We start from the raw sequence: 18,348 nt of genomic DNA, 5'->3' as shown, positions 1-18,348 counted from the left end.
CGTTATTCTGCCTATAAGACGCTTTATGTGTCCTCGTTATAAAGATGAGGAAAACACTTAACAGGCTAACGTCCTAGGCGATTCACCCAATCAGTGCCAAACTAGGTCAGCATTAAAGGGGCTATATGCAACTTTTTCCCCAAAATAAACGTAACAATAGCCTTTTTATTTTACCATTTATGACTCAAACATCTCCTGATGAGCATACTGACACCTTGTCCGCTCACAGTGGGTGCACATATAAGCCTGTATCCTATTTTTCCTATTTTCTGTCGGGTCGTTTTTTCCCCGCGCTGTCTGCGGATGTGACGTCACCACCGCTGTGAGAGCGAGCAGAAAATAAGAGCAGTTCTGTTTTTTGGCCACAGGTGTCAGTCGCGAGTTTAAATTTCAGAAAAACGCATTTAGCCCCTTTAAGTCAAGACACTGAGGATGCTAAATTGCCTGTGGATTTTTAAAATCTCAAATGGTTTGGCCGTGGCGAAGCAATGAATTTAAATCAGGCTTTGAGTTTTTACGTTCTCCTCGTAGGCGATTTATTCAATCTCCACCAAACTCGGTCAACATGAAACAAAGATACGGAACATGCTAAAATGCAAACGGATATTGGATATCTCAAACGGTGTTGCCATGGCGAGAGATTAAATAAGAACAAAAAAAGGGAACGGAAATGATCTCATATCTTGTAAAATCATATTTTGATTTCAATTAAATTAAGATTGTATGTTCGGTAATTGAACTTGGACTAATTTAAAATGACTTTACTATTTTTCAGATCAATATATGTATTTATTTATTTATTTAAAATATTTATTTGAATAATCTATTCTGTGTCTGTGTGTACTGCCCTCCCCTCAATGAACAGAAGATGGCAGCACTGTGTTAGTTTTGAAACAGGATAAAAAAAACATTCCATCTCTCTTTCTCTCTGCCACTCTCTCTTTGTGTGTGTGTGTGTGTGTGTGTGCTTGTTTATGTGATTTATGAGGACACAAATTTGTATAATGACATGGGTATTACACTGGTATTACAACGTAATCATGGTTTATGAGGACATTTCCTGTGTCCCTGTGTGTGTGTGTGTGTGTGTGTGTGTGTGTGTGTGTGTTTAAAAACATACTAAACAATGTTTTATTTTAATGTAACCAAATAGCTTTAAAATATACTACATATTACAACGTAAACATGGTTTATGAGGACATTTCCTGTGTCCCATAAACCAAATAGCTTTAAGGGGTTTGTGTGTGTGTGTGTGTGTGTGTGTGTGTGTGTGTGTGTGTGTGTGTGCAGTTTGTGTGTGTGGCCACCAACTGACAGCAGGAAGTGTGTCACTTTCAAAACTGCTTTAAATTACTGTCTTATTTTTACCCGATTTACTTCAAACTTCATCAGTATAATGACAAAACATGGCAGATATAGACATACGAATGGATTCCTGATATTTTAAATACTGATGCTGTTTTTGGCTCTCTGTGTGCCCTCCCCTCTATCAACTAAAGCTTGTAGTGTTTTGTTATTTTTGAATCTCTCTTTCTCTCTGCTTCTCTCTCTCTCTCTCTCTCTCTCTCTCTCTCTCTCTCTCTCTCTCTCTCTGTGTGTGCTTACGGTGTGGTATTACACTGGTATTACAACATAATCATGGTTTATGAAGACATTTCATGTGTCCCCGTAAATCAAATAGCTTAAAAAACATACTGAACAATGCTTTATTAAAAATGCAAAAATGCAGAATGTTTCCTGTGATGGGTAGGTTTAGGGCTAGTGTAGGGGGATAGAATGTACAGTTAATCATTGTTTGATTTAAAAAAAAATATGATGGATGTTTGGTTATTGACCCTGAATGAATTTTAAAATGAATGTACTTTTTTTCAGATTAACATATTTATTTCTTTAAAGCTACACTGTGTCACCTTTTTAGTCTATTCTTAGCTAAAAACACTTAGTTCTTTCAAAAATATATGTGCTCATTAATGTATATTTACTTCTTTCAAGTAATAAAGTATTCTCGTAAGTTTATAATATGCCATTGAAAATACATAAGGTAATGGGATCTAACGGTGGTCGCCATGTTGCCCCTCCATCTTGAAAGTACATTAGCCAAAGAGGGACATACCCGTAAATTCAAGCTTCGCCGGTTTTAACCGGTTTTAATACTCGATGGCACTGTACAAAATTCTCTGCCTCGCGCATATGCGCGTCAACTTGTTCAGACTTGTCTGGTGCATGTACAGAGAGTTTTCATCTCAGCAGCGTCCAGTAACAGAGTTATACGGAGTTTTCCTGGCTTGTTTATTCCTCAAAAGTCAGTTTTTTCTTGTGTGGTATTTCTGTGCGTTAATAACTCCGTAAGTAATAATAGTTATTGTCATTGTAGATGTGTTTCAGAGTGTGTCATCGCGTAATTCAGTTGATGTCACCTCAGAAGTATTTTTGTGTCAACATACAATAGCGTAATGCTCACCTATTTGAATAATCATTCAGTTATTTTGTTATCAACAATGTTTATTCATTTTTAGAAAATATTTGCTTGTAATGTATGTTGATGGAAATATGTATCAGGTCTGATCGGCATATTAACAACTGTTATACAGAGCGCACTGCAGTGCTAACGTTAAAGCGGCGCACACACTTTTGTAACCGGACACCGCTTGCTAGCAGCAGCAGCGGCAGCTCCGCTCCTTTTAATGCAGCTGCATTTAGCGCCTATATATGGTACAATAAGCTCTGGTTTACGGTTACATTATACAAATGTAACTTATAAGTATAGTTATACAGTTCTTAACTGTGTATGTATATTTACCATCCTTATTTGTTCTCTCACAGAAACCACATTTATGTACATATCCACGCAAACCTGTTTATGCCTTGCAATTGGATGACTGAATAAACATTACTATCATCAAAGTTCACTCTGGATTAGCTGCAGTTCTTTCTAGCCGAATAATTAGGCCAGTTGAGTTCCAACCATCCCACTGCGCACAGAATATCCCACAGGCACCGTGTCGAATGTGGACGAGGTCGAACTGGAAGCCATGTTAATCTTGGACTAAATCGGCCACCGTAGGAGTTGAAACGAAATCGGAATTGAGAGGAACAGAAACTAAAATTCACTGGATGGTCATTTATCTTTTCACCACTAGATGGGGGAAAATATCACACAGTGTAGCTTTAAAATATTTATTTTGAATCTCCCCTCTCTCTAAGTCTGCACTCCCCTCATTCACCAAAAGCTGGCAGCACTGAGTTTTGAATAGAGATATAACCTGCCTCTCTCTCTGTCTCTTTGCCTCCTGCTGTTTGTGTGTGTGGAGCGGGGGATGGGCGGGTGTCAGCTAAAGCATTAGCCTGGTTAAAACCAGACCATTCTCAGTAGTAACTGAGTTATGGTCTGGCAAAGCTTCATAGACAAATCATTTCCAAAGGGGCGTCACCAACGGGCGTCGCTCAAATGCCTCTCGGCGCAATTGGATAGACCTTAAACCAATCAGAGCGATGAGGGAGATGACGTATGCAGAGTGACGGAGAAACAGCTGAGATTATCAGCTGGCCGTTTCTCAATATGCGTTCTTGTCTGTACTTGTGTTCTCAAATAGGAAATGTCCCCGGTTTCCATTTCAGAAATCTGGTCACCTTACCTAAACCACATATTAATGTTTAATATATTATTTTTAAAATGTAAACGAAAAGAGGCAGGGTGTTTTATACTTCGTTTTATTATAAATATATAAGATAATCAATGTAGGCCTAGCTACGCGTTGCCTGAACCACATTCGTGTGGCTATTATTATGTTTAATTTTTATTTAATTTTTTTATGAAATGAGGCAGTGGTGTTTTATGACATATTTCGTACGTGAACTTCTGACTTGCGTCCGTGACTTACCAAGTTTGACTCTGGAGAATGAACTCCGGAGGACGGGAGGACACTAGTCCGCCTACTCTGCTAATGGACAAGCAGCGTTCTTGACAGTATCACTCAGTATATAGGCCCTATGTAGTGCAGGCAATGCATATTATCTTTAATGCATGTTTATAACAAAACGAAATAAAAAAACCCAGCCTCTTTTCGTTTACATTTTAAAAAACACACACACATAATATAGGCATAATATAGGCTATGATTATCACTGTAAATACATTAAATATGACACAAAACACAACCCAGTCTCTTTTTGTTAAATGTCAGTTTATGTGTGATCATCAATAGCAATTATAAAAGTATAAGTAAAAGGTATAAGAAGCTATACAATAAATAAAGCAATTTAGTCAAAGTCAGCGCTAGGAGACTACAACGGTAAAGTTTAATATCTTAAAAATATAAAGTAATGAAACTTCACTTTGCCCTCAGACAAAACGATCTGTCTAGGAACAAATTATAGATTATATTTACGCCCCTTTGGAAATGATTGGTCTATGAAGCTTTGTCAAACCATAACTCAGTTACTACTGAGAATGGTCTGGTTTTAACCAGGCTAAACTTCAATAGCATTTAAAGAAAATGACTTACAGTCATAAAACCAGCTGTAAAGTGTTCATCTAGGTGTCAGGTAGGCCTATATGCACACCTTTTGGATTTTTTATATTTAATAAAATAAACTGTCAAATCATATGAAAATATGGATATGCATTATTTCACTAGGATACTGTTTGGGCTCGTACACAAAATATGCTAGATTTAAATGTGTCTGATAGAACACTGATGACAATATTGCTTGAGAATATATTTACAGAGATAATATTAGAGATTATATTTACACCAAATTATTATTATTTATGCATTATGCGTTGCTATTGACGACGGTCATTATAAGGAAGGAGATCCCACAGAATAGAGTCTAGCTTAAAAAAGTGCATAGAGCTGCTTGATTTATTTGTTGTTTGTTGATTTTCAAATATAAAACATGTTGAAATGTTTTAAGTGTGTGCATCTGTTCTTTTTGAACACTTTCATCTCATTTGAAAAAACCGTGATAATATTGATAACCGTGATAATTTGGGTCACTATAATCGTGATGTGAAATTTCCATACCGTTTCATCCCTAGAATTGTAACTCAAATGTCATTTAGAAAATTAGTCCTGTCCGAATAGTGATATAGTGTCATAGTTTAATTTCTGATGTGAAGTTATCATTTGCTGCAATATGATTTTAAATCCATAAAATGTAAAATAACTATTTCATGTCATAGGATGTCATAGGTCACAGCAGCTGCAGCCACCCCCCAACACACAGACACACACACACATATCCACGCGCACACACACACAGCCAGAGGCAGAGAGAGGCATGCTTTAGTTGACAAACACCCATCCCCCTCCTCCACACACACACACAGAGGCATAGAGAGATTTTCAAAAATAACAACACTGACATCTTCTGTTCATTGAGGGGAGGGCACAGAGAGAAGCACAGAGTTTAGATTTAGATGAAATATTTTAAATAAATAAATATATTGATCTGAAAAATACTACATTTATTTTAAATTAATACAGGTTCAATTACCATATATACAATCTTAATTTAATTTAAATCAAGCAATGATTTTACAAGATATGAAGTCATTTCTGTTTCCCTTTTTTGTCCTTATTTAATCCCTCGCTATAGCAGCACCATTTGAGATATCCAATATCCGTTCACATTTTAGCATCTTCCGTATCTTTGTTTCATGTTGACCGAGTTTGGTGGAGATTGAACAAATTGCCTACGAGAAGAACGTAAAAACTCAGAGCCTGATTTATCCAAAAAAATCAAATTTAAACCAAAATATCTGACTTCCTGTTGGTCGGAGCTAATGACTGTAAATTAGAAAGTTGTCCGGCTCAATATATGTACCGAGTTTGGTGACTGTAGATAAAACTAACCCCCCCCCCCCCAACACACACACACTTTTGTCAAAAGGTGGCGCTACTGAGCCCCTCCACCATGCCCGTTTCTGAGGCTTTGCCCATGTCTACTGACTGACATCTCTGATGTGTGTGTTGAGTTTCAAGCATGCTAAGAGTCTCAAAAACACCCAAAAAGATTATTCAACTTTGACACGTTGCCATGGCAACAGTATTTACAATTTCAGGAATTCATTCATACGTCTCTATCTGCCATGTTGACATTATACTCAGTGTTTCCCCTACAATGTATTCACAGCGGCGCAGCGCCGCCGCTGGATTTTCAGCGCCACTGCAAAATCTTCACATGATCAGTAATATCACGACATTCACTTACACACTGTAAAGGAGAGAGAGAGAGATTGACGATGGCCAGAGAACTAAACAAAAATGTAGTCTGCTTACACTTTCACAATATCACAGGGCTGTGATATTAATCTTTTTTTCACTTCCAAGGATTAAAAAAAGAAGATATGAGGTAAAACTATTATAAACTATGCTCGCGCATCGTCTAGCACAACTTCCTTCCCTTCACAGCGCGCGCTGTCATTTCTCCTCAAACATGCATTTAACGTCAGACTCAGCACAATCCGTGATTGTTGGCAAATGCACTCTCCGCTTTGGCTAAATTGCAGAACGTGTTTGATTAAATGAAAAGCACAATAATCCGCGCAATAGACGCTGTTTCCAAGTTCAAGGCAGGCGTGTGTGTGTGTGTGTGTGTGTGTGTGTGTGTGTGTGTGTGTGTGTACGCACGCTGCGAAACGGACCGAATTGCACATATGCTTCGTGTGCGCGACTAAACCATCAAATACACAACAAAATAGCCTATATGTCAAAATGACAGGCTTGGAGAGTATTCACTTAAACACAGTTTAGCTTAAATGGGCGTAAAAGGGAGAATGATTTTAGATCTGCGTCTTAAAGGGGCAGCATCTAATAAACTTGGTGACGATTGAGCCATAATGTGAATCAAAACAACAATATATTTGATTAATAAAAACTTAAGGTAAAAAAAAAAAACATCATGTAATAATATTTCCCAATATTAGGCTACTGTTTTTTCTGGTATTTTTGATTAAATAAATGCAGGCTTGATAAGCATGAGACTTTTTGCAAAAACATAAAATAGTATCCAAACAATATGGGGTTTTTTGTTGGGTTATTGCCCCTTTCTTACATTTGAGCCCTTGCCCCTTAGGAACTTTCTGCACGTCCCTGCAGGTATTGAAGTAAAATAGGCTATAAGATAGTCACCTTTTAAACTAATGAAAAGCTTAATTTGGATTTTAATGTTCAAAATGTCTATTTCTATCCACAAAACTTGCCAGAAATCATGGTTTATTTTAATTTTTTATTTATTCCGGAGGTGCATGCCCCCGGACCCCCCCGACGAGCGGCTTGGTAACAACCTCCGGCACGTAACAGCACCACTGCTGGAAAAAATTCTAGGGGAAACACTGATACTGATGAAGTTTTAAGTAAATCGGGTGAAAATAAGACAGTGATTCAAAGCATTTTTGAAAGTCATATCCATGTGATCGGCCTCTTACAACGAACACACAGCTGACGTTCATCCAAATTAGTCAATGTATGCAGAAGTTATAACACACTTCCTGTTTCCCATTTCTCGCCATAAATTTGTTTCTTTGCCACGGCCAAACCGTTCAAGATATCAAAAAGCCGCTCGCATTTAGCATCCTCAGTGTCTTGTCTTAATGCTGACGAGTTTGTCGCTGATTGGAACAATGGCCTAGGAGTATATCAAATTCCAGAGCATGCGTTTTCCGAACAACCCATAATAGCTCACTTCCTGTTGGGCTGACGCACAACTATGAGCACGAAAGTTGTTCGGCCCGATGAGTTCTATATGTGTACCGAGTTTCATACATGTACGTGCAAGTGTGTTTGATATATGGACCAAGTTTTCAGACCCCACTTAAGGGGGCGCTGTCGAGCCCCCCTGCCACACCCGGGTACCCGCTTCAGCACGGCTCTGATGGCCGCGCATTCTGACGCGTGTGCAAAGTTTCAAGCACGTTTTTGAGCACGTTAAGGGCCCCAAAAGTGCCAGAGAGGTATGAAAAAAAGTAAAAAATTAAAGCTGCGAGCAGCGATGACGGGCCCAAGCCGGTGACACCGCCACCCCGGTGGCATCAGCTTAACTGTGCACGGCAGGCAACAGGCATTTAAAATGTGCAAACAAAAAAGGACTATGTCAAAGTCATCTGAATTCACCCTATTAACTGCAGCAGTTGGTGCTGCTATGACCACAAACCACAACAGCCACATCTATGAGATCAATTTAATTAATTAATTTCATGTCAGATGATGTCAAATGTCATTTTCAAATGAGTGCAGAATACAGATCGAATGCTGATGGTGTATTATCCTAACACTTACCTTCATGCGTTTTGACCTACCTTAGCTACCGTTGGTTTTGTTTGTCTTATGCACCAAAACGTTTGCTTTCATTTTAATACGGGTGGTATCCAATAAAGAAATGTTGATTACAAAATGAATAAATGGAGCCAAATCACAGAAACCGCAAAAAATATTTTAATATCAGTGTCAGGTAAGAGTAAGATGCGTGTCTAAATTTTATGGAAGTTTATTATAAACAGCCACTTTTAGAAAATCATGTGATTTTTTTTTATTTTTTTTATTTAATTTTAAATAAATTTTAACTATGTCAGTAAATAATGAATTTAAAGACAAATGTGTCAAAAGTGATCTTTGCAAACACCGCACATGACCTTCTTTAAAGCACATGTATAGAAAATACAATCAAAGTCCTCTGTTTTAAAAAAAAAAGTACTGTCTGAATGAGTACATGAAATTACAGATGTGATAGGAATTGTAACTCAAATGTCATTTAGAAAATTAGTCCTATCCGAATGGTGATAAAGTGTCATAGTTTAATTACAAATGTGAAGTTATCATTTGCTGCAATATGAATTTGTATCCGTTAAATGTAAAATAACTATTTCATGTCATAAGATTTCATAGGTCACAGCAGCTGCAGCCATCCCCTCTCTCTCTCACACACACACACACACACACACACACACACACACACACACACACACACACACACACACACACACACACACACACACACACACACACACACACACACACACACACACACACACACACACACACACACACACACACACACACACACACACACACACACACACACACACACACACACACACACACACACACACACACACACACACACACACACACACACACACACACACACACACACACACACACACACACACACACACACACAGAGCCAGAGAGGCATGATTTAGCTGACACCCTCCCATCCCCCGCTACACACACACAGAGCCAGACCGGAGAGGCATGCTTTAGTAGTCTGGCAAAGACCCCATTCAAACCCATTTCTAAACCCTAGAAATCGCGGCACCAATTAGAAACGTTGGGGCGGGCTTTACACAATGACGACAGCGCAGCGACATTGAAGCAGATTTGTACGTGGAGCATCACTCGTTCGAATCAGCTATCGCGTCTGTTTTAAGCGATTTAAACTTTTCCTTTTCGTTAAAACCCGAGCAAAGAACAACACTCGAAGCCTTCATATCTAAAAAAGATGTTATCGCTGTCTTACCGACTGGATTCGGCAAAAGTCTGATACCAGCTTGGCCCTTTGGTGGCTAAACGAATGGGTCTTTGCGAGAGCCCTCTGGTAGTGTTAATGTTTTACAAAATATAGTTTTAAGTCCTTTTCAGGCGTGAATGTAGTTGTTTAAAGCTCAAATATGTGGTTTATTTATAAAGAGAGCGCCTTTTTTAAAATTTGATCTGCCGTCTTCGGAGTTGTGAGCTCCAGTGGTTCAGCGGTGCTCAATCGATCATTAACCCCACGAGAGGCGCCTTTCCTCGGCCAGTCCTTCTGCCGTCTGCCGCTGGCTCTGATGTCTCTGTAGTGGTTAAACCGTCTCGTCTTGTGTAGATCTAACGGCTGATCTTTGACGAGACGAATCATATCTTATGTTTAGCCACTACAGAGACATCAGAGCCAGCGGCAGACGGCAGAAGGACTGGCCGAGGAAAGGGGCCTCTCGGTGGGGTTGAGCGATTGAGCGCCGCTGAACCACTGAAGCTCACAACTCCGAAAACGGCAGATCACATTTTAAAAAAGGCGCTCTCTTTATAAATAAACCACAGATTTGAGCTTTAAACAACTACATTCTCGCCTGAAAAGGACTTAAAACTATATTTTGTAAAACATTAACACTACCAGAGGGCTCTCGCTAAGACCCATTCGTTTAGCCACCAAAGGGCCAAGCTGGTATCAGACTTTTGCCGAATCCAGTCGGTAAGACAGCGATAACATCTTTTTTAGATATGAAGGCTTTGAGTGTTGTTCTTTGCTCGGGTTTTAACGGAAAGGAAAAGTTTAAATCGCTTAAAACAGACGCGATAGCTGATTCGCGGCAAATCTGCTTCAACGTCGCTGTGCTGTCGTCATCGTGTAAAGCCCGCCCCAACGTTTCTGATTGGTGCCGCGATTTCTAGGGATTAGAAATGGGTTTGAATGGGGTCTTTGCCAGACTACTTGCAGAGCAAATCTAAATTTGCCGGAAGTTGTCTGGGTTTTTCCAGGCTAATTGAAGTTAGAAACGTGTATACAAATCTTGTGTGTAACTTTAGAGACGGTCCCTAAATTCGCGAATCTCGAACGTCAAGCCAACTTTATGCCAGTCAAATCAGATGCGCTGTGGTTATGCTGTGTTTGTTTGAAACTATTTTCACTGCTGAAATAGAACAAAAACAGTCAATCGCTGTATGATGAATGAATCTCCTGCGTACATCGCACGTTTTGATCGCAGATTTCAGTGAGAACGCACTCTGAACAAAACACCGGCTAATCTGAACGCCTCTGATTATTAGAAACAGGTGTGGTTAGTAATGCGCAACGCGATTATAACAGATGGCTTTTGAGAAGACTATAGTGTAAGTTCAACTGCCAAAGTGGCTAGTGTGAGTGTAAGTAATACCAGACGTAGTTTTGGTATTGAGGTCAAAGTCCACTTGCCTTGCGTTCGCAGATGTGAAGTGTTCCCCCCTATTACAGCAACTCTCTTCTGGCATGTTCTGCAGACAGGGTGACCATCTTCGATTAAGTTTCCCTCAGGACTTTTGTAAAAGCCAAAATATGACCACACCTCAGATTTGGTCCTTTTAGAAGGCTGAACAATCCCCCGAGTGCTTTCACTGCCTTCTGCCATTTCTTCTCTTTCAAAAACAGCGTTGCGCGCACCTGACTGATATTATTTAAACGATATTACTAACCGTCAGTACATTTTATCGTGGTTTATCATGAAACCGGTAATCGTTCCATCCCTACTTATCACCTGACTTCTGTGATATCGTACTCATTCAGACAGTACTCTTTCTTTAACAGAGGAATGCGTGTGTGTTTTGTATACTTGTGCTTTACAGAAGGTCATGTGCTGTGTTTGCAAAGATCCCTTTTGACACATATGTCTTTAAATTAATTATTTACTGATATTCAAATTTCTTAAAAAATATATATTCACATGATTTTCTACAAGTGTCTGTTTGTAATAAACTTCCATAAAATTTAGACACGCATCTTACACTTACCTGACACTGATATTAAAATCATTGTTGCAGTTTCTGTGATTTGGCTCCATTTATAATTTTTTTTTATTAACATTTTTTTATTGGCTACCACCCATATTGAAATGAAAGCACACTTTTTGGTGCATGAGATTGGTGAACAAACGGTAGCTAAGGTAGGTCAAAAACACATGATGAAAAGTGTTCGGATAATACAACATCAGCATTAGTACGATATTCTGAACTCATTTGAAATTGACATTTGACATCATCTGACATGAAATGAATGAATACAATTTAATTGATCTCATAGATGTGGCTGTTGTGGTTCGTGGTCATAGCAGCACCAACTTCTGCAGTTAATGTGGTGAATTCAGATGACTTTGACATAGTCCTTTTATGTTTTCCCATTTTAAATGCCGATTTCCTGCAATGCACAGTTAAGCTGATGCCAGCGGGGTGGCGGTGCCACCGGTTTGGGCTCGTTATCGCTGCTCGCAGCTTTAATTTGAATTATTATTTGACGTTTTGACCAAATATGATGGGTGAATTTTAGAATTTTAGGAAAAAAAAAGGCCTCATAAAGTTTGTTTTCTTTTTTAAAAAGCCTCTGGAGATCAATTTAAGCTTAATGAAAAGGTTAACTAAAACAAAAACCATGAAAAAACATTTTTTGTTACTTGAAATAAACATTTACTGAAATAAAATAACATTAACCAAATTCCCATCACTTAGGGAAAAAAATATGATAATTTAATGTTAAGAGCCTGAAAATAACTTAAATATAAAACTGAATGTCTAATCATGTCATGATTCAAATATGAGGATGATTCTCTCAGTAATGAATCTTCTGTAAGCTTTTATGTCAAGAAAAGACTAGGCGTCCTTTCAAAAAGGCCATTTATTTCAGAACATTTGCAATTGTAAAGAGTAGTTTTTCATTCAAATAAATCTGCAATAAACTGCAATAAACTGCTTATTATAATGGATAAACAGTTACTGAAAAACTAAAGCAACTATTTACAGAAATTACAAAGTGTAAAAAACTAATTTAGTTGATAAGAAGTGTCAGAGTCTGCGTGCTCCACTGCAGTTTCTGCCCCGAACACTGGCAGGCGCCTTGGGAAGCGCGCGCCGGTGTTATGAAAGCCTAAGCACTAGTAGTATTCACCAAATCCTACTTACATAAACTGCGCAAAATAATGCCTTTTGATTGGTTAATAAGTTCATCAATCAAACCTTTGTTTCAAACTTTTTTTCCTGCGCACCCCCTTCTATGTCCCAACCGGGTTGGCGCACCGCCAATCCCCAATTCAAAAAACAAAACAAAAAAACGCAACAAAGCTTTGTTTTATCGCCATATAAAGACTCATGTTTAATCATGCGCAAATAACCAGAACACGCATGACAATAACAACATCAACAAAGTTTCAATATAATGCAACAAAGCTCAAACAAACTTCCACTTTTAAGAAGACGAGTGACAGACACAGGCTCAGTAACAGAAAGCACGGTTATTTTCAGCCGCGTTATGCTGCGTTCACACCAAACCCGAATAGAGCGTCTGGCGCGAGTGATTTCAATGTTAAGTCAATGGAAAGGCGCGTTGACGGGCGTCTGGAGGTCCCGCGGCGCGGAAGGCGCGTTTTGCGTGGCGCGAAGGACGCGAATCCGCCTCCAGGGTATATACAGAACTTCTTAAGTTGAATTTAATACCTTTTACTACCTTTTTTAATACCTTAAAAATATTTTTTAATACCAGCGCGATTTCAAGCTGCAACTATAGTAGCGTAAATTAAATCTCTTTCCAAATGGAATAACTAATTGCATCACAATGTAACGAGGTCATTATAACTTAACATCAACAACCCACAGAGATGAGAATAGAAATAAAGACAGAAGAGGAAGGAGACATCTTCTTCATAGTTCGTGCAGTGTACAGAGGGAAACGAGAGCAATTTTCACGGCGCAATATAGATTTTTTTTCTTTTTCGTTTTAAATCATGAAGGCGAGTCAGTGGATATCACACAAAAACGCAATGTGCGCGAGAGTCGGTAAACTCTCAAACCTAGTCAATTATTCACTACAGAAAGTGAAAGTAAAATCTGACAAGCTTTCGGCGCACATTCTCACAGAGACAAGAGATATCTCTTTATTTATATAAATCTGCTTTAACATATGCTGATAACGTATAGCCTAGTCTGAATTTATATTCTTAATATTTCTCTTGTGGCCCATATTGTGAAACAAATTAGAAGAGAAGTATAGGCCCATTTCGTGTTAATCAAGTTGTTTTTGAAATAAAGCTGCTCTTACTTTCTGATAATACTGATATTATTGTAGTGTTCTGACATATTATAGACTGATAATCATTTTAATTATTTTAAACAATTTTAATTCCTTGTTTAATTGGGCAAAATGTATTTAAATTATGAGGAGTAAGCTAATCTATCTATTCTTTTATTATGCAGCGTCGGTTATGCATTGATGCATTATGAAATTGTCACGGGGGCGAATTAAATGTAATATCAATTTAATAATAAAAGTAGGCCTACCCTAATAATAATAATAATAATTTATATACATAAATTGTAAATGCTAAATCCTCTTGATATCGATAGCTGATGCATTTGATAGGCTATCTCTCTGTTATAGGTTTTTCGCGCATATTTCACTAGTACAGTGAGCAGACAAGCCGCTCGACGATCCGCACAGTGTGAGCCATGGTGTGAGCACATAAACCGTGAGCTTTGGCTTTAGATCGCATGCGATCTACTCGTACAGTGTGAGTAGATAACCTTGCTGAAATCGCACAGTGTAGCCTATGCCCAGCTTTAAGCAATTTGCATATATCGAAACAGCTCTTCAATGCCATCGCTCAAATATAAAGAGTGGTGTTTAGTTGCAAGGTCTAAACACCACCACAGCACCTCAGCTCGCAAAGTAGCAGTGGTGATAGGGCATAGCGTCTGCTGTCTGACGTCTGTCACGAACCTGTTGATGATGCTGCTAGGACTAATGTTAGGCTACTGCTGACTGCAGTGGTTTGAATCGGGAGAGCAGTCGGGGTTGAGGGCAAATCAGTGGAGGTTGAGGTTGTTGATGCATCCGTAGCGCAGAACATTGATATGGGAAGCTGCTCGCAACGTCCGCGCATCCTAGCTTGGTGGCTGTTATATGATTACATATGCGATTTGATGCCATTCACCCCCACCCAGGTTATATTAATTGTCCTCTTGCAAACGTGGCAATAAGCCTCGCGGCTGTTGCAAACTACTGGCCTAAGCCAGTCTTTAAATCGTGAGTCCTCCAGCCAGAGGTCCGAAAACTTGCATTTCCCCATGCTTTACTTACTGAATGGAAGCGAGCTCGCGTACATGCTTGGCAGCAAGCCAGCCGGGTACCCAGTTTGTTTCAGCGCGCGCGCACTTGAACACCACCTCACATGATATCGCGCAGGTCCTACTCTCAACATATACATAAATCCAAGCAAATTTTAGAGAAAAAAAAAAGGCCTGTACTTAACACAAATTGAAAATTTGTCTAAAAAAAATTGGGCTCGAAAATTTAATACCTCGTCAGATGACATTTACTACTTTTTAATGTCCTTAATTTTGGCTAATTTCATTTACTACCTTTTACAACCCCGCGGAGACCCTGGCCTCATTCGCGGGTCCAGTTCGCACGAATGACGCGAATTGGACGAGAATTGAGAGTCTTGCGCGATACGCACGTTACACGCGATTGGTGCTTTTTGTGCATTCACGCGTTTGAAGCAAATTCGCGTCTGAAGCCCGAGTTGAAAAAATGTAACTTTGGCGTCAATTCGCGCAGCGTTAACCAATCAGGAGCCTGCTCGCTGCTGTCACGTGGTAAAGTGACGTGATGTGAAACCCTGCATAATTTAAAAATACTACTATTGTGTCACAAAACGTAGTTTTAAGACTTTTTCAGGTGAGAATGTGGTTGTTTAAAGCTCAAATCTGTGGTTTATTTATAAAGAGAGCACCTATTTAAAAAAAATTATCTTGTGTTTTTGGAGTTGTGAGATCCAGGCGATCACCGGGTAATCACCGCTCATAACCTCAGTGAGAGCAGCCTTTCCTCGGCCAGTCCTTCTGCTGTCGGCTGTGATGTCCTGTAGTGGTTCATCTTGTGTAGATCTAACGGGCGATCTTTGGTGTCATGAATCTATAATTTGTTGTCTGCCAAATCGTTTTGACTGAGGGCAAAGAGAAGTTTCATAACTTTATTTTTTAAGGATATTTAAATATACTGTACAGGGAAGATAATGTAGGAGTTGCCTGGACCACATTTGTATGGTTATCAAATGTTTAATATATATTTTTAATGAAAATGAAAAGAGGCAGAGTGGTGTTTTATGACATATTTCTCCTGGAGCGCATTGAAGGCGAGTCTATTTCGCTTCAAACGCTCGATTTCTAACAACTGACAACTTTATCATAAGACGTCCCACTTGACAGTTTCCCTGATTTCAGCCAGTTAAGCATATTTATAATATATATATATGGAATGAATGAAACGAGTTGGCACACATATAGCCTAGCCTGCAGTGCATAAAAGAAGAGAAGTGCGTAGAAGAAGACAGCAGCTGTCTTCTTCTACGTTTCTATCAAAAACTAATAAATTATATATTTTTTTTATTTAAAATAAAAGCGATTACAAAGGAAATGTTTACTGTTCTTTTTTTTTTTTTTGTATGGAAAATCCCATTAAAAAAACAGACCACCATTACATTTTTCCTCTTGCGCACCCCCTGGTGGCAGCTCACGTACCCCTGGGGGTGCGCGTACCACACTTTGGGAATCCCTGCTCTAGATGATGCATCAGAGGAGAGACTCTGATTGAAGGAAAGAGACGAGGGAGGGTTTATATTATGGGGAAGAGACTATTCTTGCAGGGGGAGTTTGCCAGAAACGGATTAGAATAGATATTTCATTGAGAATGGACATGATTGATTATGCTAACTCAAAACTCTCTTGCAAACAACGGAGGATTTTTTGTTTTTCCCCTATTTTTTTGTTGTTTTGGATTAAAAAGTGGAATGCATTTTGAAGAGTGGACCCTTACACGAACATGTATGCGGGTGTTTATTGGATTCGTCCGATCTGATCTGAACGACAGTAGATGAAAGATGAGTACCGCTAATATTATGCTAATGTTTACATGGCCGGTCCTTTAGCATTTCATTTAACCCTTTCCTCTCTGGTGTATTTATTGCAAAAACAATTTCAGAACATGAATCTTGAGTGTTTTAGCTTTCAAATGATGGATAGTTTGTGATAGCAGATTGAATATTTTCAAGCGTTACATTTCATTAGCGTTCCTATTCTTCTTCTTCTTCTTCTTCCGCCATGGGAGTCTATGGCAGCCCATAGAACCGTTTGCGGGAAAGTTATGAAATTTGGCACACTAATAGAGGACAGTCTGAAGTGTCAGCATAGCAAATTTGGAGTCTCTAACTCAATCCCTCTAGCGCCACCACCTGTCCAAAATTTGACTCATGTTTATGCTAATAACTTTTGAACCATAAGGGCTTTTCCTCTGATTCCTTGGCTCAATACGATTCGATTGCACCATATGACGTCATTAAAATTTTCCCGCCATTTTGAATTTTCTGATAAACCTACTTTTGCGAACTCGTCCAAGACGGTTCATCCGATTTTCACGAAAATTGAACCAGATCATCTTCAGACCATGCTGACAAAAAAACATGGAATTCAAGTGGATTTGTCAAATCGTTTTCGATAAACACGCAAACAAATTTTACGTAACGCTTGCAAAAACGCAGTTAAGGCAATATCTCCGCAACGCTTTATTGTATTCAAACCAAACTTGGTACATGTCATCACAAGCATGACTTGAGGCAACATGCAGCGTTTCGGCACAGCGCCACCTACTGGTCCGGAGATACGAAAAATGGCTATTTTTGCGTATAACTTCTGAACTGTGTGTCCAAAAATCATAAGTGGTCTTGTTAGATTCAGGACGGTATGCCGAGTCGTTTGATATCCAATTTTACCATATCGGCCATTTTGAATTATATGCTAAAATGCTGTATTTTATGAACGCATGAACGGATTGTTGCGAAACTCGGTATGGGTCATCAGCACGATATCCTGAAGTAGCCTGAGAAGTTTCGAAACAGCGCCACCTAGTGGATACATTTTTTTTCAAATGCTTATAACTTTGGGTAAGATTGACTTATTTTCATGGGAGTCACTTTTTTTGTCTCCTGAATCCTTGCAGAGTCCAACAAAACAAGATTTGCCAGGTTACGGCATATGGTCTGTGCAGCGTTGCAATTTAGCGCTTAAAAAACATTAGCTGATATCTTCAAAACCGCTAGTCACATTGAGACGAAACCAGCTTCAGAAGTTCGGAAACATAGGTCGATAGCTATATACTAATGCCCAAATGTCAAAATATTGATAGTAAGGGGTAGTAAAATCCAATCAAAGTCAGGTCATTTTTTACATGTTTTTTCATATAAATGTCTATAACTCCAAAACTAAATGAGATATTTTCACCAAAATTGACACACACATGTATGGGCTCACTCCGAGGACACATACAAAAAATTGTAGGATTGTGCCTCTTGGTGGCGCTATAATTGGAAATTTCATGTTTTGTTCTTTGACTACAATGCAGAATTATGATATAAATGCTATGCTTTACAAATGAATTGGTGTATCATTAAGAAACTTGGTTTGTGCCATCAGCACCATGCCTTTAAGCAGGGCTCGACATTAACGCTTGTCCGGGACAAGTGGATTTTTTGAAGGGGCAAGTGAAAGAGAATTTTACTTGCCCGACGAACAAGTA

The 18,348-nt window shown here is 39.0% G+C and overlaps 1 protein-coding gene across 1 annotated transcript in view; it reads right to left on the bottom strand.

Annotated features, from left to right (window-relative positions):
- mtor (mechanistic target of rapamycin kinase) overlaps positions 1 to 18,348 on the bottom strand; it is a 479,149-nt gene that overhangs the window by 88,891 nt on the left and 371,910 nt on the right. The gene's annotated exons all lie outside the window — the stretch shown is intronic.

Source organism: Gobio gobio, assembly GCF_949357685.1.
Source record: "Gobio gobio genome assembly, chromosome: 10".
Classification (NCBI taxonomy): domain Eukaryota; kingdom Metazoa; phylum Chordata; class Actinopteri; order Cypriniformes; family Gobionidae; genus Gobio; species Gobio gobio.
The sequence above is the reverse complement of the archived record's forward strand: the minus strand, read 5'-3'. Positions and strand labels throughout refer to the sequence as shown.